Genomic DNA, 24007 nt, shown 5'->3' with positions numbered 1-24007 from the left:
TAAATTACATTATTCATCATAAATAAAGTAATTCTATATAATAATAAATATTTAAAAATGCATTTATATTATAAATTATATATATGCTCATATATACTGTGCAGAGGCTATTGGTCATCTGACATCAGTTTTACAAATAGTAATAACCACCAGAGCTCAGGATATAGCATACAAAGGTCTAGAATGAGACTGGCTTTTAATTCTGAACATTGTTTTCTGAGCGCTTTTCAAGCGAACCATTGAAAATCTATAATGTTTCATTAACAGCAGTGCAGAGCTAATCAATCCACCCTGCGGCTCTGCATCCTAGAGTTCTTGCAAATAATTCTGTAACTATAGACGTCCTGCATCAGATACTCCATAAGCCCCTTCTGACAGAGCTGAATCAGCAAATCTTTATGAAAGAATGTTGCACAAACCGGTCAAATTCTAAGTATAAAGGAATTCATCAGTTTAAAACCAGGCTAAGAATAATTTTGACCTCTGGGTAACCTTAGCTGGAGACTCATGCATGGCGGAATTCACCAAGAATGAAGCACATTTTTTATTTGCATGCAATATTGTTTTAGTAGCCAATTCACTAAAGGAATTATTTTAATTAGGTAAATACAAAATGCAAATTTGTCAACTAAAATCTCCATTAAATGCAATTTGCACAATATCACACATAAAATGTAATATATCTAGGATACATTGTATTAGAAAGTATTATGAAAAATTCCTTAATCACATCACAAATACTGGTGAGGAGAGCTGAAATCTATGACTATTAATAGTTGGTTAGCTGATAAAAATTAATTTTTAATTTACAGGGCATGTGAGCATGTGACTACTTCCCACAGATTTAACTCTTCTGGTCATGTATTACATCTCTAATCTTAATGAGGGTGGCAAATACTGCACCTTCTCTAATATTGTGTAGCACAGAGGCACCATATGTGTCATATTTACTGCCTCCAGTGTTCACTTGCGCCACTTAAAGCCATTCTAATTGACCCTGCAGAACTAAAGAGCTCAGAAATTCAGTTAAATCTAATCTAATATTCATGTGGCGCCTATTGTGAGGCCAATGGCCTTATAACAACTATACAAATTTATTGGAGTTATCTCAGAACATATCTGTGCTTAAGTTAATGACTTAATTGGCGTAATACACTTTGCAGGCACATGGTTTCTAAGCTTCTTCTATGAGCTTTGTTCTTAAAACAGGCCATAGTTTAAATCCGTCATCAAAGAAGGCTTTCACTTTAACAATTCTGCAGTTTTCCACAGAGCAGGAATTATTTTTCAGTATTAGCAACTCTTCTGAACTGCTGATTGTCTTTTTTGTACCTGCTTGACAAAACCAAAATTATTTGTTTGTTTGTTTGTTTGTTTTTGTTATATATATATCTTATGTTTATCTTGTGCTGCATTTATTTTATCAAGATACAGAAAAAAAAAACAGATATCTTGTAAAATATTATTGCAATTTATTAAAGTTCCCCTATAATGCCATTTTAAGGTGGCTAATATTGTTTAATGAGTCTCTTAAAACAGGTTTACATGCATAACAAACATGTTAGTTTTTAAAGATTTAATTTGACCTCATTTCAAAATGATCCGTAAACGACTCGTGGAAAGTTCAAAGAATCAGTCTCTCTAAACTCCTCCTTTCCGTGAGTCCTCACTGCTGTATAGTATGATTGTACCTCACCAATTCGAGCCGGAGTCTGATGATGAAACGGTTGAACTGGCCGATCGACAAGAGACTGATTCCCAAGCACGACTGGTGCAGGACGTTTTAGTGGTAAGTGTCAAGTGTTAACAAGTTTGTGATAATTAAAATAACAAATTTACTCTCAGCGTAGGATACAGCATCTTCTCAACATGACGTTAACCACACAGAAATTTTACTGTTTGTGGGCAGGCAAGTTGGCGACGTAGAATGTGTGCAGACATTATGTAAACATGACGTAGAGCCATAACAGGATAAGATTCACATTTTTGATGACTCGTTTAGGCGATTGCGTGTCAACTCTACCTTTATTTATCATGCACTGTCGGCTTCACAACTTTGCAGATAGTTTATGTTCACATACAGCTAAAAGGCATAATGGGGCACTTTAATAAGAGTTTTCTATTTGAATATATTAAACCTGTCTTCAGTCTCACATGATCCTACAGAAATTATTCTAGTATGTCAAATATTTTGATTAATTTAAAACCTTCAAGGACAAGGTGCAGTTGTATAAATGTTGCATAAATTTTTACTTTGAACAAAGAGACGCTGGGTAAGCAGATTTATCACTAGCTTGATTCATAGGGACTTGTGCTCTTTGTGTAATGTGGTTTTCGGGCACATTGTTTTACTCTTGTAATTAGATTGTGCAAACTGCTTTTCATTATCCACCCTGAATTCAATGGAAATGGCTTTTCCCTCACAATATCTTTTTACCTTCAGCGTTGTCCTATTAAATGACCACTTGCAGATTGTGTCTCAGAAAGGTATCAAGAGGATATGTACTTATGGTATGTTGCTAAAAGAAAAACATGAACATATGTACCAATAATAACTCAAAATATTCTGAATTATATTGTGTTCTTTATCAAACATGCAAGCAATTAGCACTGAATCAATCTACATCTGGTGGTTTTCACCAACAGGGAGGCTGTTTAACTTGAATGGGAATGAAGATTTTGCTTTGTGCTGACTGAGACTTTTTCCCACATGCAGGGAGATTGACAGCCTCTTATCTTCAGATTGTACAGAAAGACGTTTTTGTTCAGAGCTAATGAAGGGAACATTTCAATACATCCATCATTCAGTACACTAACACACACACACACATACAACAAAAAGAAAGCCACTGATTTGATCAGATCCATAACATAATGATTCACTCTCACAGAAGATGCTTCTCCAGTCTGGCCAGCACTACATAAAAACCAGTGTTAATTATGTCTGGCTGCAGAAAACAAACAAAGCAGGTTTAACGGAGTTTATGTAATTGCAACTCTAAATCACCTTTCTGACCCAAATAACCCTCCCACACCTCCCATTCCCGGGCCTTTTAAAAAGACCATCCAAATGACATACAGTTGTGTTTTCATAGACACTGAAAATAAATGCAGCTATAACGTTTGAATGGGAATACGTATAAAATGGGGACAAGGTATTGCTTCTAATGCTAGTGTAAGTGAATAAAGTGTCTCGCAGAGGTGATTTTATTCCATTTTTAAACCGTTATGTGTGCAGAGGGAGATGCTGAGATATGTGCTGTGTTAGTAGTAATATTCTGTGATATACAGGAATAGTTTAATAAACTCAGGGGGGATTTCCCAGACCACTCCTTCCAATAACGACACTATGGAGAGGATGTATATGGATGGTTAATGTCCTTTTTCCCCAACACCAGAATATCTCACACCATTCACACTCGAAATGGCTATGGAGTCAAACTGCCCTAGTAAAACAAGAATCTTCTGTCTCATTCTGGTTTGCTGGGTCCATCTCATTTCTGTTTATGGCTTCTATCATTGCTAGGATGCTCTGTTATGTGAATACAAAAGAATCTGCATTAAAACACAGCAAAAGAGCAATACTGTGGGACATGTATGTTTAAGAGCTGGACTCGTATCAGTATGCAAGAGCTTACACCTCTCTCAAAGCAATGACCCAGAGACCTTCACCACATCTGATTCACCTGCCATTATCTCCACCTCATAAGTCTTACAGCTTACACTCCATCACACACACAGTGAGACAGATAGAGAGAGAGGGAGAGATAGAGAGGGGGTGAGATATTGAGATAAAGAGAAAGAGCCTCGGGCACATGTTACAGTATCAGCAAATATTCAGAAGTGAAAGGCAACAAATGAGGAAAGCCTGAATGCTAGTGAGTCCTCAGGAGAAAAAGATACATATGATATTATTCTCCATATGTCAAATCCATCTCACTTACATGCAAAATGGACAATACACTTACATATTTAACTATTAACTATTAACAAAAATGTTTCTTGAGCACAAAATCGGCAAAAAATTATAATAAATAAATATATCAGCTATGCCATACTGTAAATAATATAATAAAATGCATAAAAACTGTTTTTTGTGGCAAAGGGAACACAATTCTTTCTTTCTCATAGACTTCAAACTGACAGGACTCCGACTTTTAGCAGATTCACAAAGCAGATATTCAAAATTGTATTAACTAATGAGGCAAATAATAGAACAAAACTACGTTTACAAAGACTAATGGACAATTTAACTTGATGGTTTACTAAGGAGAAATGATCTGTCATTGGTTACATTAGTTCAGCACTTTTCTGTAAAACTCGTTAGACAATCTGCTCTGAACCAAAGCAAGTGCCCTCTAGAACAATGTGACCTACACAGTGGTATGAAAAAAAAATTTCCGATGAAAAAGAAGGTAATAACCTGTCAGAGAATTTCCCTTACGGTTAAGAGAAAGGGGGAAACAACATGTTCAAAGGGCAGGAGTTCCCTTAATGAAAGTTATGTAAAATGAAAAGAAGGAGAAAGAGTCAGAAAGAGAGAAAGTCACAAAGTAACAGATTTTAAAACTTGTGTAAATCCTTTGAAATGTAATATATCCGCTTCGTTGATCAGTTGTATAGATTTACAGTATATGAGAAATTTGGCTTTATGTAAATGGGGGGAAATGGTTTCTGAGAAATTATTGAAGAAACAAATGAAACCAACCATCATTCAAAAATGTAACTCTTGTTACTCCCCCCAAACAAAAACCTGAGGAGCCAGAATAAAGCTATAAATTCCTAATATGCCCCCGATCCAAGAGTAAACCTGCTGAAGAGTGAAGAAATGTGCCATCCCATTAAATGCTTCACTGGACACCTGTCCACCAACCAACTTTATTACCTTATTACCCAACCTTATTACTAGCAACATTGCGAGCACATTTGAACAATTTTGTGTCCTCTAACATACACTGGAACAGCATAGTTTAGCTCCAAACTCCAAGTCCAATAAAGCTTGGGAGTGAACTTGTCTGTCTGGAAAACACAGAAGTTACACTGCACCATATTTAATAATATGACACTGTGGCCGGAATTGCAATATTTAGCCATCAAAGGTAAGATGAGGTTACCCTGACTGGGCTTTTTGACTGGTCGATACATTGCCTGCTAGGGACCTGACCTGAGATGCACTACAACACAGAGCAGCACAGCAGCTGTGACTTCAGAATGAACCAACCAATACAGCTGTCTCAGAGAGAACAAAGAAAGAGAGACAGAATAACATAACACAAATAAAACAATAGTGAATTTAAGCAATTTGAAAGAAAGAGACAAAGATTTTTACAGGGCAAACCTTAATTTGAAAGTAGGCTGAAGAAAATCCCAATAACCAACTTTACATAACAACATAAATAACTGAAAACTGAAAACATTTTATGCATTTTGGCTACACAGCACTGGCATTTTGTAGGCCTGAAAACCATTCCGTCAGTGTAATCTATGAAATCATGAATTTTTGAAAACATTGATGTTGTTAGTATATAAAATGTGCAGGTGGGTAGTGTTTCTTTACAAAGTGACATTGCTAAATAATGGCCTGAATACAGCGTTTTTATAGTTGTTTTCACAAAACTGTCATTTTGACAATGTTGTCTATACAGGAAACTTAAAGGGGGGGTGAAATGCTATTTCATGCATACTGAGTTTTTTACACTGTTAAAGAGTTGGATTCCCATGCTAAACATGGACAAAGTTTAAAAAATTAAGTTGTACGTTTGAAGGAGTATTTTTGTTCCAAAAATACTCCTTCCGGTTTGTCACAAGTTTCGGAAAGTTTTTTTCTAGAATGGCTCTGTGTGACATTAGATGGAGCGGAATTTCCTTATAAGAGCACTTCTGCCGGAAGAGCAGGCGCTCCCGTATAGCAGAGCACTGAGAGAGCACAGGCATTCACTGACCAGAGCTAGAGCGTTGCAAAATGTCACAAAAGGAGTGTGTTTTTGGTTGCAAGCGCAAGACAACCCTGCACAGATTACCAAAAAAAACAGCATTAAGGGACCAGTGGATGGAGTTTATTTTTACAGAGCATCAACGGAGTTGTGCAAGTGTTTTTGTTTGTTCCCTGCAAATTCGAAGATTCTTGTTTTACAAACAAGGCCCAGTTTGACGCCGGATTTGCACATCGTTTTTTTCTTAAGGATAATGCAGTCCCAACGAAAAAGGGTCACGATTGTGTGTTGGAACCGCATGTGGTGAGTAAAGCTGCTTAAAATATCTCTGCCTCCTTGTTAGTGCATCCGTCTCCCATGACTGAGACCCGGGTTCGAGCCCCGCTCGGAGCGAGTCGTTGCTGCTGCTGCTCTCGTTCAATTTCAGCCTTTACAGCTGTCACAGCTTCCAAATGCTCTCAACGCAAAAGCTTACTCGCGCTCGTGATTCTTTAGCTCCGCCCACACGTCACGTCTCCAGTCGGTCGTGTTTTTCCGGGAAAAATTGGTACAGACTATATTTCTCTTATGAATATAATAAAACTAAATACTTTTTGGAGTTATGAAGGATGCAGTACTACTCTATAGGTACTCAAGATTAACAGGATATTGAGTGAAAACAAGCATTTCACCCCCCCTTTAAAAAATAAATCGGAAAATAATTAGTTTTTCGTACAATAGTTATATTAACATTAACAGAGCATAGTTCAGTTATTGGTATTAGAATTGTTCTCAAAATGTGAAATTATTTAAAATTAAAGGGGGGGTGAAATGCTCGTTTTCATTCAATATCCTGTTAATCTTGAGTACCTATAGAGTAGTACTGCATCCTTCATAACTCCAAAAAGTCTTTAGTTTTATTATATTCATAAGAGAAATATAGTCTGTACCGATTTTTTCCCGGAAAAACACGACCGACTGGAGGCGTGACGTGTGGGCGGAGCTAAAAAAATCACTTTTGCGTTGAGAGCATTTGGAAGCTGTTACATTATCGTAAGGACAAAACCATCATCCAAAACAAACCATAGTTAACAGTCAGATTCAGCCGTTTATTTATGATCCAGAATCAGATCCCGAGGCTGAAACTGAACGAGAGCAGCAGCAGCAACGACTTGCTCCGAGCGGGGCTCGAACCCCGGTCTCCGGCATGGTGGGGGGGACGCATTAACTAGGAGGCAGAGATATTTTAAGCAGTTTTTCTCACCGCCTGTGGTTCCAACACACGATCGTGACCCTTTTTCATTGGGATTGCATCATCCTTAAGAAATAAACGATGTGCAAATCCGTCGTCAAACTGGGCCTTCTTTGTAAAACAAGCATCTTCGAAATGCAGGGAACAAACACAAACACTTGCACAACTCCGTTGATGCTCTGTAAAAATAAACTCCATCCACTGGTCCCTTAATGCTGTTTTTTCTTTAGTAATCTGTGCAGGGTTGTCTTGCCCTGGCAACCAAAAACACACTCCTTTTGTGACATTTCGCGACGCTCTCGCTCTGATCAGTGATTGTCTGTGCTCAGCCTCTCATTGCTCTGCTATACGGGAGCGCGCGCTCTTCCGGCAGAAGTGCCCTGAGGACCCATATAAGGAAATTCCGCTCCATCTAACGTCACACAGAGCCATACTCGAAAAAAACTTTCCGAAACTTGTGGCAAACCGGAAGGAGTATTTTTGGAACAGAAATACTCCTTCAAACGTACAACTTAATTTTTGAAACTTTGTCCATGTTTAGCATGGGAATCCAACTCTTTAACAGTGTAAAAAACTCAGTATGCATGAAATAGCATTTCACCCCCCCCCCCCTTAATGTTTTTTTTTATGTTTTTAAATGTTACTGTTCATTTCAGAACATTCAGAGGTTACTCAGAAGTAACATTCCCATGTTTGTAATGTTTGCAAAACAATAAAATGGACTGTTCTCTTTACATTCATATAACCAAGAAAAAAATTCTTAAAAAATAAAAATAAAATTACAGTATATATATATCTTTTTTCTTGGCTAGGATCAGGTCTTGAAAGTCATTCTGAAGTCAGTTTTTAAAGTGCCATCATACAAAAACACTGTCTATTAAGCCGTTGACTGACTTTTACAGCCTGTAAAAGTGTATAAATGCCTCTTTCTCTCACAATATGATTTCCAGTAAAGATGCAGCCTTATCTAGATGGTCAACTCAGGTTACAGTTTTCAGTTTCAGATTTACAGACAGAACTTGCTGATGTTTCTATGAGCTCTGTTTAATTGTTAGCCTCTGTGTCAAGTGTTATTAAACTGCAGAGGTTTCTAAATCTGATGCTTATTGTACAACTGATATAACACAAAAGCATATTAAAAACACAACTTGAGAAAGGTAAAATAGATATTACACTCAATTTCCAATGTGTTGTCAGTATAACATTTCATTCAGACTGCTGCACTATTGTTGTCTTACACGTTTATCTTTTGTCATGGCTTCATCGAAATATGCTGATGTGCATTGGAATTCACAAAGTCTGGCTGTCTAAGAAATTTTTCACATATATCTTGAATAATTGAAGAAAATTGATGACTGGCCCCAAACATAAATATCCCAAGTTTATATGTACAATGTGTGTCAGGCCACAGCACACATTTAGACATGACACAAAAGCCATTACTAGTCTTTATATTTTTGAACTCATTCAGAAAAGACCAAACCTTTCAGAATATGTCAGTAGCCAACTAATTTCTTTTTCTATCTCTCTCACACATTTTTATCAACTCTACTAAATGCTTTATCTCAATTTCAAACAATCGTTCACCGTAGCTCTTTATCAGTGCACACGCGTTAGTGACAGACAACTGCAATCTCTCTTTTTCTCTTGCTAATCATGATCAGCGAGCCAGAAAATTGATTGTTTAAGTCCTGCAACTTTACCGCAAATTGCAGTATCAGCAAATCTGCAGCTAAAGTAAAGATGATTACACAGAGTAGTGTTAGTGTAACAGTGAAAGTGGAGTCATTTTCATGTTATGATTCTCAAAAAAATATTTCATAATGCGTAGAATATCAAAATCAACTGCGGGCGGCAGATCCTTTTCCTATTTAGCGCCCAAAGTCTGGAATAACCTACCATTGTTCGGTAGCAGACACATTCTGTAAGTTTAAATCTAGATTAAAGACCCATCTCTTTAACCTGGCTTACACATAACACACTAACACATTTCTATTACACAAATCCATCAAAGGATTTTTATGTAAACAAGAACTGGGAACACTTCCCATAACACCCAGTGTACTTGCTACATCATTAGAAGAATTGCATCTACGCTAATACTAGTCTGTTTCTCTCCTATACCGTAGCCACCAGATCCAGTGCTTATCCAGCCCAGATGGTGGATCAGTGCCTAGAGAGGACCTCTACAGCCCCAAAAGTCAGACCAGGACAACTCGATGAGCACCAGATACCCTTTAAAGACATTATCTTAGATGGCCATTGGGACAAGACCACGGGAACCAGTTGAGTCCTCTGCACAAAGTCACATTGGTGCCTGGAATTGAACTTCTGGTTTCGTCTGGCCCCCCGGCTGAGCCTGGTTTCTCCCAAGGTTTTTTCTCCATTCTGTCACCAATGGAGTTTTGGTTCCTTGCCGCTGTCGCCTCTGGCTTGCTTAGTTGAGGACACTTCATTTCCAGCGATATTGTCGACTTGATTGCACAGATAATATTTAAACTGAACTGAGCTGGATGATGACATCACTGTATTCAATGATAAACTGCTTTTAAATGAAAAATGAGTGTTTACTATTGTCATTTTGCATTATTGACACTATTTTCCTAACTAATGCTATGCAGTTGCTTTGACACAATCTGTATTGTTAAAAGTGCTATATAAATAAATTAATAGCTTTCATTACGAACTTGAAAATGTCAGTACGCATTAATTCTAACTAGAAGAGTTACAAGTAAGATGACTCCTTTTGTGATCCACAGAAGAAAGACAATCAAGTTTGAATAAATTATGATATAACTTTCGATTCTATATCCCTCTAGGAAAATAAGGTTTTCTACATTACTAAATTGGAAATTAAGAAACAAATGGGAGAACATGAAACAAATCTATTTTATTGATATTTTATGGTATGTCCTCTTCAACAGAAGAAAAAAGTATATGGCTGGGTCTCAGGTAGATATCTTTAATGACTATTTTGTACCACAGTGTCCATTTAAGGACCATTTCAAACAGAAAAATCTTCAGGAGGAGTTGCACATGTTGGTCAAAGTAATTTAATACTGGATGTGATGAATTATGCTGATGTTGTCACCATATTCATCAGCATCAGTGGCAAAGAGAAGCTTCTTCTGAATAATAAATTACATTCTCTATCCATGCTGCTGTTTACACTCTGAGTAACGAGGAATGCAGGAGGAGATATTAGGACACGATTGCTGAGCTGTATTTCTACTTCAATTACTGACTGAATTTATGATGCGTATTTCCTGAAAAAACAAAACAAAAGCTAATGCAATCTAATCTCTTGCCACTGTCCTAATGTAACAATCAGCTAAGAAGTGTTTAAAGTTGATGTAATTATTTCTAAGTTAAAATACTTTCTTAAAGTATTGAAAAAATCATTTCACCCCTTCAACCCGACACAGCAACACAGGATGAAAACAGTGGTGTGAGTTGGGGCCTGTACTATTTGGACAATTTATTCTATGCATCTATTATTTTGATTAAGCTTTTAATGATTTTATCGGTGGTTATGCCTTTACCCCACATTAGCGAGTTATCCAGCATTTAGAGTGATCAAACCTTTTCATGAATGTCTGCAGCAGCAGCCATTCTACTGATGCATTATCATTAATGTGCTATAAAATATTCTTTAAGAATCTTTAGTGCAAATCAATCTGAAACATAAATCCCGTAATCCAACTAATTAGTGTTTGTTTCGTTGATTCACAGATTTTGCTCATAAATTAGATCCATAACTCTGATCAAACAAGTCTTATTATCAGCCCTCAGCCTTAATGTGTGTTGCATTCCTCATCTTGAATTAAAGCCACTCCGAGGCCCTAAAAAGCAAATATTAACTTTTTAACAAAATCTGATGTTGGATTCACTGCACTGCGGATGACTCGGGCCCCAGTGCTCTGCAGTTTTACTGGGTTTATTTATAGCACATTGTTCCAATATTATGCAGTCTTTCATGCAACCCGGGCCACTCTCCATCTGACCAATCCCACCGCCTCAGACTCTCATTTTCTTTATATGGTCCTGCTGTCCTGTATTACAGTGAGACAGTCACTTTAAATTTACACCAGACACACATCAGGCTTTAGTGTTTTAACAGAAACCATGTCACCGGACAAATTTGACAAAATTATCTCCTAAAGAAACATATTACGCTAGCATTAACATTGGAGGTTCAGAAGTATGGGATTTGTCAATAAAATGCATTTTATTAAAATGTATTAATTGTAATATTAAAAAAAAAATTGTTAGGATTTTAACAATTTGAAACAAAGAAACATTGTGATAAAATTAATTTAATATTCTACAACATTTAAGGCCACTAATCAAATAATTGTCGTGTGAACAAAAACAAACGACCAATGTTTTTGCTTCCACTCAAGCACAAGATGGATGATTCTGGATGATTTTCAAATCGTGATGGAGAATGTGAATGTCAGCTTTTACACAAATTTGTGGAGTTAATGCATTTCAAGTGCTGTTGTCATCAAAGCAAAAGGAGGACACACTGAAAACTGAGAGACATTCAGAAATCCATTGAGCCATTATCAGTTCTCAGAGCAGAAATCTGACGAAAATGGACGGGAACCTCAAGAACCACCCACCACAAGAATTAAGACTTTAACATAATTGCCAAAAATTGGGACAGGACTAGTTTTTACGGAGGTCACAGATATACTTTTTGACTTAAATCCCATATGAATCCACACCGGCTGGTCACACCATTCCTCTGGTAATAACTAAGTCAAATAAAAAAGTCATTTTAGAAAACAAATCCCATCGGAATAATGCTATAATATTGTTCAGTATTGCAATACAAATTACAACGGTTTTACACATCCTTCTGTTCTCAGCTCATTACACAGTCAACCAAGAGCAAACACAATTATAAGAGAATACTGGTCAGATTAAAGCAGAGACCAACTTATGTATGTCCTAATTCAAGATCGCAATCGCACTTTATATCAAGTAGAAGGTCACAGATGTTAAATTATGTGGCTGGTGCTTCTCGATTATGAATTGACTTGGCCATTCATGGTAAAACGAAGAAGAAATAGGAATAAATTTGGGATTGCAATTGTTTTAAGACATAAGCAGGTGTCTTTAGAGATGCATTATGATAGCTAACAACATTTCTACTTTGCTAAAATGCAATAACATTGCTCTTGATTGAATACAACAGCTCTTAGGACAATACATTACGAAACCACCACATCTAAAAGTTATCTGTGGCATCAGAATGGATTATTTCATCATTACAAGGCAACCAGAGGCTCAGAGACATGACCTTAAAAGTGATCACTCTGAGGGAATAGGGAGCGTTTATGTGTGTGTTAGCTGTTAACAGTACTGCATTGCAGCAGTGCCTGCACCCAAATGACCAGTCACGATCTAAAGCTTTTACTGAGAAAGGGTAGTCCATCTGTACTGCTGAAACGCTGAGAAACATCATTAAACTTCATGGGAGCACATTACATGAATAGCTGCTAATTACAATGGGCATGTCTCTCTACAGCCTTGCTGACTCAGAACCAGGCTCATTCTCCAGTGGGCAAATAACCATATTTGAGCACAGATTGCTGATCCGAGATCGTTGTAACTTGTACAATCTGCATGATTCTGCAATACTGTGACATGAACCGGCCACTATCAAACAGAATTTGTGCAACACTGATATCATCATTTTCAATTTGTGATAAGCAGGCCACAATGTCATAATTTATTATTTTTTAATGTTGTTTATTTTGTCAGTGACAAACAATGTGCAGGATTTGCTTTTATACAATCCCATGCTGAATTCATGCCAAAACAGACTGTAATGCATCTTGAATTGTAAAGCACTCAGATATATTGCACTCTACTGTGGGACAATTTGCACTTGGCATGCTATATATTAAGCACAAATTATTTTTTTCAGTGATCACATCCTTTGCATTGCATTTCAGTCAAAATAGTTGCGCCACAATGAACCGAATTTACTATCCAGTCCCCAGCCTGTGTAGAACTGGGAGGCATGGCAAGGTAATTTAATCAATCCCAGTGATAATGTTCAACTTGTACTTGACTGGGCATCACTTGCGACCAACCTTACAAATATTTTACATATATTATTTAATCAAAATATGTTCAAAAAATAAGCTATCAGTATCTACTTGGTAATGGTAGATTAGAAATAAACAACTGCTTTGGGTCAGTAAGTTTATTTTATTTTTAAGTCACAATTTATATTCAGTAAGGACAAACTAAAGTGATTAAAATTGACAGTAAAGTTACGAAAACATAAACAAAAAATTATATATATAAATGTTTGAAAGTTTCAACAAAAGTATTAGGCAGCACAACTGTTTTCAATTGATAATAAGAAATATTTTTTGAGCACCAGATCAGCATTTCAGAATTATTTTTTAAAGGATCATGTGAAAATAAGTTATAGACACTGAGTCATGATGCTGTAAGTTCAACTTTGCCATCACAGAAATAGATTACATTTTAAAATTCAAAAATGTTGGATTATTAAATATATATATATTTTTTAAAATGTATACATATTCCACAATATTGCAGTTTTTAATGTATAATTAATCAATGAAATTCAGCCTTGGTGAGTACGACACTTTAAAAAAAAATCTTACTTACTGATACCAAACTTTTGAGCTATAGTCCTCATTGTGCCACATTAATAAAAATGTGGTTCTGTGTCCTTTGCATTTTTGTGATGTCCCTGCTAGAAGCACTACAAACAAATATATGAAACATTATATGGTATATAGATAGATCATATCTAAATGGTATCAGGGTTATGACACTACAGTAAGAGGAAGTGACACTAATGTGTGTATAAAGCGCTGAGGAGACACTGGCATGTGGCCAAAGGCATTATAACAATATATTGCATACTTAGAGAGAGAGAGAGAGAGAGAGAGAGAGAGAGGGAGAGAGATTGACAACAGTCCTTTTCTCTTTTCAGCAGTATAATTGATTTAGAAGCAATGAAGCAATCACTTTTGTTTGTGATTACAGGATACAGCATTTTATTTAATTATTTTCTTGAGAGGCAAATTGCCATCTGTATCTCAAGTTTCAGTCATTTGAATCAATAGATCTAAACAAGCAAATTTTTTTTCGTAAAACTTGCAGCCAAAAGAAAAATTGCCCCCCCTTGAGGAAGATTAATAGGAAATTGTCAACATTTGCAGCACAATGATTTGGCAAGACCTTCATTCAGCTGATAAAGCAGATTACTCTGTCTTTACAGTATATCTTTGACATCGCTCACTGGCTAACCATCAAACCACTCGATTTTAATCAACTCAGGCATTCATATATCTTGAAACAAACTTCTCTTAAATTCCTGGCAAAGCTTAGACAAGAAATCTTTTTTCTGCCTTTGAAAGGTGTTTGTGTGTGTTTGTGTAAGAGTCCTGTCAAATTCATCTTCACCCACATTCACTCTATTACCGAGGCCTTAATCTGAAGCCTGAGAAGAAACTATTTACACGGATGAGCCTGATCCCTTGCGGATTTTGGTTCACTCCTATTGTATGTGTTAATCCAGTTCCTGAAAATTCTGTCATATTTTAGATGGTATGTGCTGGCAAGTGTATTTGTCAGGACACTAATGCACATGCAGTGTGTGGTAATGAGGTTGACAGTTTGACGGTGAGTGTTTCAGAGACAGAATCTCAATGACATTGAGTGAATGCTGTGTTAGTGTATGTAAAACAGAAAATGCTAATTTCAGAGTGTGTTTTCAGATCTCTTGAGGGTTTCAAAATTAATTCCTGATGACCATCTCACCTGTGCTCATCACCCGGCATAAGAAAGTGTATGTGAGAGAACGAATCTGTCGCAGGTCCTTGAGATGAATCTTGCTGTTATGTTTTATCTGAACATTACACCCTGGACAGGCAACAGATCACAACACACACAGACACACACACACTAACCATCAGTAAACCATCCAGTAAACCAAATACGCTTCTTCCCTAAACACATTCCAACAACAACAATGCACAAAACTGAGTTCAGAAAGAAAGAAATATTGCACTGGCATTGGCATTGTCACAGTGATGTATCAGTGTATCGACTGCTAGGTTAACTCAGTAAATTTTTATTGAATGTGTCCTCTGACCCTGAACTGTGGTTATGACCGACAGCTTCACCAGCCTCCAATATTCATAATTATTGATCAGAATCCATCACTTCTAATAACCACAAACTGATAGCAGCAACACATCATCCACACAAACAGCAGCAAAACTCGCATACAGCTACTGCACATCATTGCTATCTAAATTTACCAAATAAAACTATGTTGTGGTTGAATCGCAGATGCACTCGTATCTCTATCAGGGCTGCTTATGCAGATAACATGCAGAGAGCAAATGCAGGGCAGCCGTTTTGTGTGCTGTCAGAAGGTCATTTAGCTTCATGTCCAATTTGGTTAGAGATGTACAATATATCCAATTTGCTTGAGTGTATGCATGCATAAGACCTGAAGTCCAGTTAGATTTGTGCACAGTGAAAAAAACTCTCAACTAACCTTCTCATATCCTTATCATAGCTGTGCAAGATTGAACTCAACATAGCCAGGATGCGTCTGGATTGACCTGGCCATCATTTGCCCGTGACTCATCTTCACTATGGAAAGCAGAGACAAAAAATGCAGATCAAGTTCTCACAATTATGTGAGACTGAAGTGGCATAACCTTTCAATTCATCCTGCAGTGAGTCGTGCTGACCGCTGTTACACTCACCTGCTTGCCTGAACAGTTTCTGCAAAATAAATTTGGCTGCCAAATGCTGTATTCTCATGGGACAAGAGGAAGAGCGTGTTTCTGTCTTATTGTTTTTACTTTGGTTACTTTTTTCACCTCACAAAAAATAAAAGGTAAACATAAAAACATAAAAACATAAAAGGCTTCTTTCAATAGCTCTGAAAGGCTGAAAATATCTTACATTTAAAATATAATGTACTTATGAAATGATTTTGGAAAACTCCTGGGGCTGAATGAGAGCTTTGCTCACTAAAACAATTTGTCCATTATCACTGTTACAATTTCATTAGATTTTTCATTTGATTGTGTTGCTGCTGTCCTGAGCACACAATCAAATGGATAAAAACTAAAGGCCTTCCCTGATTTCTCCATCAAAGCAATAAACATTCCATTAAAGCATCTCTCTCTCTTTCTCTCTGACTGCGGAAATCAAACATTTAAATACACAGAGCACTCAGAAAGACAAAAAGAGCCATTTAAGAATCTTTGTGGCATTCATCCCCTAAAGATCAGAAGTCTGTCAAAGAGAAGATCAATACTTATACTGCTATTGGATTCCATATTAAGAAATCTTCAGCAAGGAAACTGCTTAGACCATAAGTGGTCTAAGGGTCCTGGTTTTATTGTTTTTGGAGCATCACAGTGTGATTTCACACAACGAGGAATATTCAATCAGGAAAGACAAACATCTATCCTGAAACATTCACATGTATAAAAAGCAACACGAGAAAAGATCTATGAGACCTATAGAGCATTTCCCCTCTAGAGACATGATTTGTGCTCTTAATTAGAGGCAAGTCATCCGAGCAGCGCAGCATTATGAAACACCTCACACACACTGCAGATCGCACAGTCTGCAATAATGCCAGCAGCTGCAGAAGTGACGTGGCCTTTAAGAAAAAGAAAGTGTTAGTCATCAGTAACCATTTCACATGTGTATGCACTTCACAGTGAGCGCTAATAACTTTCAGACCTGAATTAAATGGGAATTGATCTCAGGAGTGCAAGGGAAGAGAAAGAGAGCTGTGAGATGCATACTCTATGTGCCGAAATGGGACAGTGTGAGTCTGAGTTTAACATTCATGAGAACCAATGACCTTTTGTCCTAACTCCCATACTAGTATAATTATATCAAAAAGATGACATTTAATATGCATCATTAAAACAATACATCATTTTCAGGCCTTTCAGAATTGGCAGATAAGGATTATTTGTAGCACAATTTTATGATTTGAAATGATTTGTTTGACTTTTTGAGTTGAAGTTCTCCAAACATAGTTTAAATTGCATAGGCTCATTAGGAAAATGACCGATAACTAATAATATAGTTATACATACACAAACTGAGAGATGAAAGAGAGACCTACACATGTACACACTCATTTCCATGTCCATATGTTGAATGAAACTGCCCTCACATTCAAGAAAAATGCTTACTGTGTATTCATTTCACAGCCCATTACCTATTTGAAATGGAATAATCTGGAGAACCCTAACCTCCATCTGCTGGGACCGCCTGGTTTTCCCTCCCTCTTTCTTTTTCTGGCCAGATCTCAACATCATTCCTGCTCATCCTCTGAAGGATATTAAGGAAACTCCAGGATATTTCTTTGAAGGAGACTGAAAGTTAAAATGTGAACGTGTGCAACCTGGTGCCTCACAGCCACACGTTTCTTAATTCTCACTCTGTAAAACGAGGTGCGGAAAACACAGTTACCCAGGTCTCACTTTTCAGAGTGTGAAGCTCTTCAGGAACTCCTGTTCTGCCATTGATTTGATACACACACCTACGCCTGCTTTTGGGTGTTTGTGGAAGTTCTTTGCTGTGTCCTCTACCATGTTCTTCTTATCAGATATTGGCTGACATTGTTGATGTTTGGCTGTGATTGGCCGTTCTCTGATCTTTGACTCAGATAAACAACCACAAGCTGCTGATTAAGTAAATACTGGATTCTGATGCCATCATCTTCCTCACCTTCACTGAAACAGCAGCAAAGAAACAGCATTAACCTCCTACTAAATGACCCCATAGTTTGAAATGTATAATTAATTTATCAACTTCTTGTAGACAAGACACTGTATATCCTGTACTCACTACTTAGTGCACTTCTGGTTAGATGCTAACTGCATTTCGCTACCTTGTACCTTACATGTGCAATGACAATAAAGTTGAATCTAATCTAATTTTCTTTACGATGCTTTTATTTAATGTTCACATATACAGACACGGATAGTGCTGTTCAAAGCTTGGGGTCAGTATGTTACATATATATAACAACTCAATTGAATTGCATTTTTTTTTTTAAAGTGACATTACAGACGTTTTGAATCAGCTTTGCATCACACGTATAAATAACATTTTAAAATATATTAAAATAGAAAACAGCTGTTTTAAATGTTAATAATATTGCACAGTCTCAATGCTTTTACTGTATTTTATCAAATAAATGCAGCCCTGGTGGGCATAAGAGACATTTTAAAAATCATACTTCAAACTTTTAGGTAATATTTGTATAGTCTATAATGTCTGTAGCTCAATTGGTAGAGCATTGCATTATAAAGCGCAAGGTTGGGGGTTCAATTTCCCGGGAACATATGATAGGTAGAAATTGATGAATAAGTAAAGTAAAGTAAAGCTGAATAAGTATACACACTCATTTCCATGTCCATATGTTGAATGAAACTGCCCTCACATTCAAGAAAAATGCTTACTGTGTATTAAATACAATAAGTAAAGCAAAGTAAGTCGCTTTGGATAAAAGCGTCTGATTAATTTAATTTAATTTAATATATAGAACTGGCAAAATCACACTTTTCTTTGGCTTTTTCCTATTAAGGGGAAATAGAGCCCTAAAATTTATATTTGTATCATCATTTACTCATGTAATTTAGAGTTATGTAATCAGTCTTGCTTGGCAGTTTGTTATATAGAAAAAAAATCTCAAACTTTTTGTGTAAAATCTTCACAAAAAAAGAAATAATACAGGTCTGAATGAAACTAAGACGGGCAAATGATTCATCATTTCTGAGTGAATTATTTGGTTAAGTATTCAAACAAGGAAATAAAAATCAATACTTGTATACATACTGTGCGGAAAGGTGAAATCCTGTTGATGAAAGCAGCTGAAGGCCAAAGGGGGAAATTAAACACTGGCTAATCATGTGACCTCTTCAAAATTCAATTCTAGAACTCCAGGTGATTGAACATGACATCACACCAGTCCAGCCAGAGATCCATAACATCCATATCAGCCCTGCGAAACAGATGGGGTTGGCTTTAGAGGTCTGCTGGCTGACAGGCGATCTTCAGATAGTGAGAAACAGGACTGTTTTGAGCTTTACAGTAAGTACAGCTTCGGCAAGGGTTAGAATGCCATCACCGGACCAGTTTCACTGGTCAACAAGAAGACTGACAATGGTAGCTTTTCTGATTTTGTCACATCAGAGATTTATCATTCAGTTTAGCTTATCAGTGCAAAAAATAAAATGAATCAGTAATGTTTATAATCTATTACATACGTTTTTTTATCAGTATTATCATGCTAATGTTTAAATAAACATGCTGTCTTTGTGAATCATTGTAAAAGTGACATTACTTTTACAAAAAGTGTATCGAGTGTATTATTGTACCTAAAAACTTAAAATAAAAATCACCTGTTTTCTTCAGACACTTCTTTTCACAGCCTTTTTTACTCGTTTTCAGCCGCTGACAGATGATTCCATCCAATTTCCTGTGTGAGGTAAGAAATAAAAAAAGGGAAAGTGAGAGAGAGAGAGAGAGAGAGAGAGAGAGAGAGAATATTTGTTTGTGAATAGGATGTGTACTGACCCATGTAGAGGAAGTGGCAAATTGCTTGAGACAAGACTTGATTCAGCACTTATGATGATATGCTTCCAAACTCACCTGTTATACTGTCATCCGGCTGATGGTTTATGCACCAGTTGGATTAATCATCTGTTAAAAAGCAATTTAACTGGACATTTATAGGCCCTGTTAAGATGGTTTATCACCCTAACCTAACAAACAAATAAAAACAGCTCATATGCATCTTACTTCATAGACTGCACCACTGGAACTGACCACTAGAAATAGAAAATAGAAAATGCTTGTTTGATATGTTTGCAGCTCCTGTTGAGGTTCAAATAAAGTTGATTAGGTTAAGTGACCAGTGATTTGGTTAGGTGGCCATTAGCATAAGCATTTTAAAGGTAAAATGTGTAATTTCTGCAGTCTGTTTAAGCAGAAGCTCTTGGATGTGTTAATATTGTCAACTAAATTAAAGACAAAAATGTTAATTGATGTAGGGTTTTCCGATTAAACAAAGAAAAAATGGAAAGACTTCATGATGATATGTAACAATTTTGAATGTTGATGAAACATGGCAAGGAAAATAACTGCTAAATTATTGTATATTTGCTGAATAAAAATATGAATTTCTTAAAAAGAAAATTATAATCTCATTAATCATAAATGGTAGTGTATTTGTGGCACAAGACTAAAAGACAGTTTGGTGCCAGTAGTGATGCACATCTCACTTTTGAAGTACTTCAGGCTTAAGTGCCATTTTCATAGAGATGTGGGAACTAGTTGGTTTGTGGGTTTTGCTTTCCCCGTGGGTGAAAAACCACATCCTAAACCACCGGCTCATATTGTAACAGAACAGAAGAAAGATAACGTCAGAGGAACAGTGCTGTGGTTGCATATATATTTTTGCAAACAACATGCTCAGATTTGTGTGAGTTGTACAAACCAATGGTTTGAACAAGAAATGTGACTCTTTGTGGTGGCCTCATATTTCTGGCTTAGAGGAGGGAGAGGAGTCACCCTGCCACAGTACACGGCATGTAATCCATCTCTAAAAGGAAATTATTTCTTCAAACCTTTTCCTATATACTATAATAACCACATTTCTCACTGTACTTTTCAAGCAGTCGGATTGCAAAATCACTAACGATAATGAAAAGCCCTAGTATAAATGTAAGAATGTGTATGTGTAATGGAAGTTTAATATAGGATATTTTTCTATTCCCAGTCACATTCCCCTTGAAACTTTACCAAATCTCTGAGTTTTGCTGAAATTGAAAAGCTTCAGTTGCACCATTCATGTAACTCGTGAAACATTCAGGTCTGCCCTTAAACACTTCAGCACACAAGTGTGACACACTGATCAATGGGCACGTCTCAAACAGAGACCGATCTATCTAAGTTAAAGCCACTTGCCAAACGGATGCTGTTTCAGCAGTAATATATCCTTGTGGCAGACAGCCCTAACATTTGGACCTCGCTTCCTGCTGCTAATACAGTCTACTGACATAAGTCACTCTAAAAAAAATGAGAGAGACAGCAAGATGGAGGGAGAATGTGTTCCCTCCGTGCAGAGGACAGAGGATAGGTGAATTTGATGCTCAACAAGGTATTATTAATAATGCAATAATGCATAAGGCATTACTCAAGACATATGAGAAGGTGGGACAAACTCAATGCAAAGAAACAGATCATTAAAATTTTAATTGTAAGGATTTAAGTCAAAGTTAACTTTTAATTTTTTTTATTTTACTTACATTTACTCAGGTGATTCAAAGGGCGCATTAATTTATTCTTCTATGGAACAAATGTATAAATTGTACAAATAATGCCTATTTGTTTTCTTCCCGCTGACATAGTACAGCTTCAGAAGATTTGTAGGATAGTGCACAAGTCATATGAACTACTCTTATATTGTTACTGTTGTTGTTGTTTTTTACAGGTGTTTGAGTAATTTATGGAGCCAGACGTGTTCATAGTGGTCACTATAAATAGCATTATATTGAAAAGAGCTGTATCATTTGTGTTTCACATCACCACAACAGAATATGGGTTTTAAAAGATGTGGGGTTTTTGTAAATAACATAGTTTTCACCTTGAGAGGAACCATTTCTTTTAAGATCCTTAATCTCTCTATGGACCCATGCAGTGATTTCAGAACAAAGAGAAGAGACTTAAATCTACTGTACATCAACACTTTATTCAACTGTAACATCCCTTTCGTGCTTTTTTCTCTCCTTTCTCTTGAGGCCTCTCCTCTCTCTTGTTGAAATATGCATGCACTCTTTCCATCCTTCCCTCTCTGATGGACACATTAGGGAGGATGGTGTACACTAACATGCCTTCTGAAGTCCAGCATTTTAGATGCTGTCATTGCCTATAAAACATTTAAGCATAGTTCTTTTCCCATGGGTCCTGCAGAAAGACTTGTAATTAAATAAACAGCTTGTCCAAAGGATTAAAAAAAAAAAAACAGTCATGTCAGTGCTTTTAATTGGGTATAAAAGCATCAGCATTAATGCTAACCTGTTGTTAGGATTAGTTTCCATAAAAGGTTCTGATCCATAAATAATAGAAAGCTTGAGACATTTTCACCCTGAGAACTAAAGGTCCAGGATTCATTCAGTAAGGAATGAGCGCTTTGAGTCATAGGGTCCTCTAGTGTTTCCTCAACATGTTCTGCAGATCTAAGCAAGGAAGTTTATTTTTGTTTCTTCAGATCCCTAATCGAGGTATAAGGTTGTGCATATTAGCTTTTGTGCCAGGGTTCCTCAATCTTGCCCTGGAGGGGCCAATGCCGTGCATAGTTTTAGCTGCAAACCGAATAATACAACTGAGAAAGCTCATCAAGGTCTTCAAGATCCATAGAAAATCACAGGTAAGTAAGTTTAATCAGGTTGGAGCTAAACTCTGCAGGGCAGTGGGCCCTCCAGGACTGGATTGAGGTGCCCTGATCTATGTGCTTTGTGGCCTGTGGCATCCGAGTAGGGCAGTCAATTTCAACATCCTGAATGCTGGAAGCATCAGTGACATCTCCCTCGCTCCCCTGCGCTCCCTACTGAGGACTCCACTGCACACCAGAGTATTCATCTTTTGTCCCGTAGAGGTCTCCTATGTAAAGTAAAGGCATGCTGAGATTTGGCAGTTTTTCGTCTTCCTGTGGAGCTGGTCGGACTCCACCAGGGCTTTCTGTCTCTGGTAGTATTGGAGAACTGTTGAAGATAATAGAGATCGGAAGGGCGACTACAAGCAGGCCACAATGATGCATAAGGTGGCGATTAGTTTCCCAGCCAGCGTGACGGGATACGTGTCGCCGTATCCCACCGTGGTCATGGTGATCGTCGCCCACCACCAGCCCACCGGTATGGTCTGCAGTTCTGACTCAGCGTTCTCTCTCTCCACAAAATAGATGAGTGCTGAGAAAATGGAGATTCCGACGGAAAGGAAGAGGATGAGGAGTCCGACCTCATGGTAGCTGTGACGGAGAGTCGCACCAAGCGAACGCAGCCCAACCGAATGCCGTGCCAGTTTGAGGATGCGAAAGATACGCATGAGGCGCAGGATTTGCACGACCCTTCCCACGTTCACAAGCTCCTCGCTTTCCTCAGCATCAACACAGTTTCAAATGCCAAAGTGGCATAAAATGGAATAATAGAGGCGAAATCAATGATGTTTAGCGCATTGCTCAGGAATTTGCACAAACATGGTGTGACTGCTAATCGTAGGATGAACTCAAAAGAGAACCAGAGGACGCAAAAGGTCTCGAAATTTTTCAACACGAGGTTCTCTACTTCTTTGTCATTAATGTCCACCTGGTGGAACTCGGGCATGCTGTGAACGCACATGGCTATGATACTCATCAGTACCACACTCAGCGAAAACACTGCAGTTACTTTCGCAGAGCACGAGTATCCCGGGTTTTCCAGTCGCAGCCAGAGTTCCTTACGCTTCTCGGAGCACCAGGTGCCCTCAAACTTTTCAAGGTCTTTGTCAAACGCAGATAGTTCCTCCATAGATGAATCTAAGCTGTCTTGCAGCTGGTTTTGTGGGTCATCCTCGTTTTCCCAGTCGTGATCTCCTGCATACTCTTTCTGTTCTTGAAACCTGTTGCTGCAGCAAGTGTCCAGGTGAAGCTCCTTGATGCCCCAGTACTCCAGCTCCTGGCTGAAGCTAAACACGCACAGCTCTTCCATCAGGTGGATCTTTCCGGTATGGTAGAAATTCAGCACATAGCGGAAAA

At 37.4% G+C, this 24007-nt stretch overlaps 1 pseudogene; it reads right to left on the bottom strand.

Moving 5' to 3' along the window:
• Positions 1-22639: 22639 nt before the first annotated feature.
• LOC113069279 (potassium voltage-gated channel subfamily S member 3-like) lies at positions 22640-23999 on the bottom strand (annotated as a pseudogene).
• Positions 24000-24007: the final 8 nt, after the last annotated feature.

The sequence above is a fragment of the Carassius auratus genome, unplaced genomic scaffold, assembly GCF_003368295.1.
Source record: "Carassius auratus strain Wakin unplaced genomic scaffold, ASM336829v1 scaf_tig00001298, whole genome shotgun sequence".
Lineage (NCBI taxonomy): Eukaryota > Metazoa > Chordata > Actinopteri > Cypriniformes > Cyprinidae > Carassius > Carassius auratus.
The sequence above is the reverse complement of the archived record's forward strand: the minus strand, read 5'-3'. Positions and strand labels throughout refer to the sequence as shown.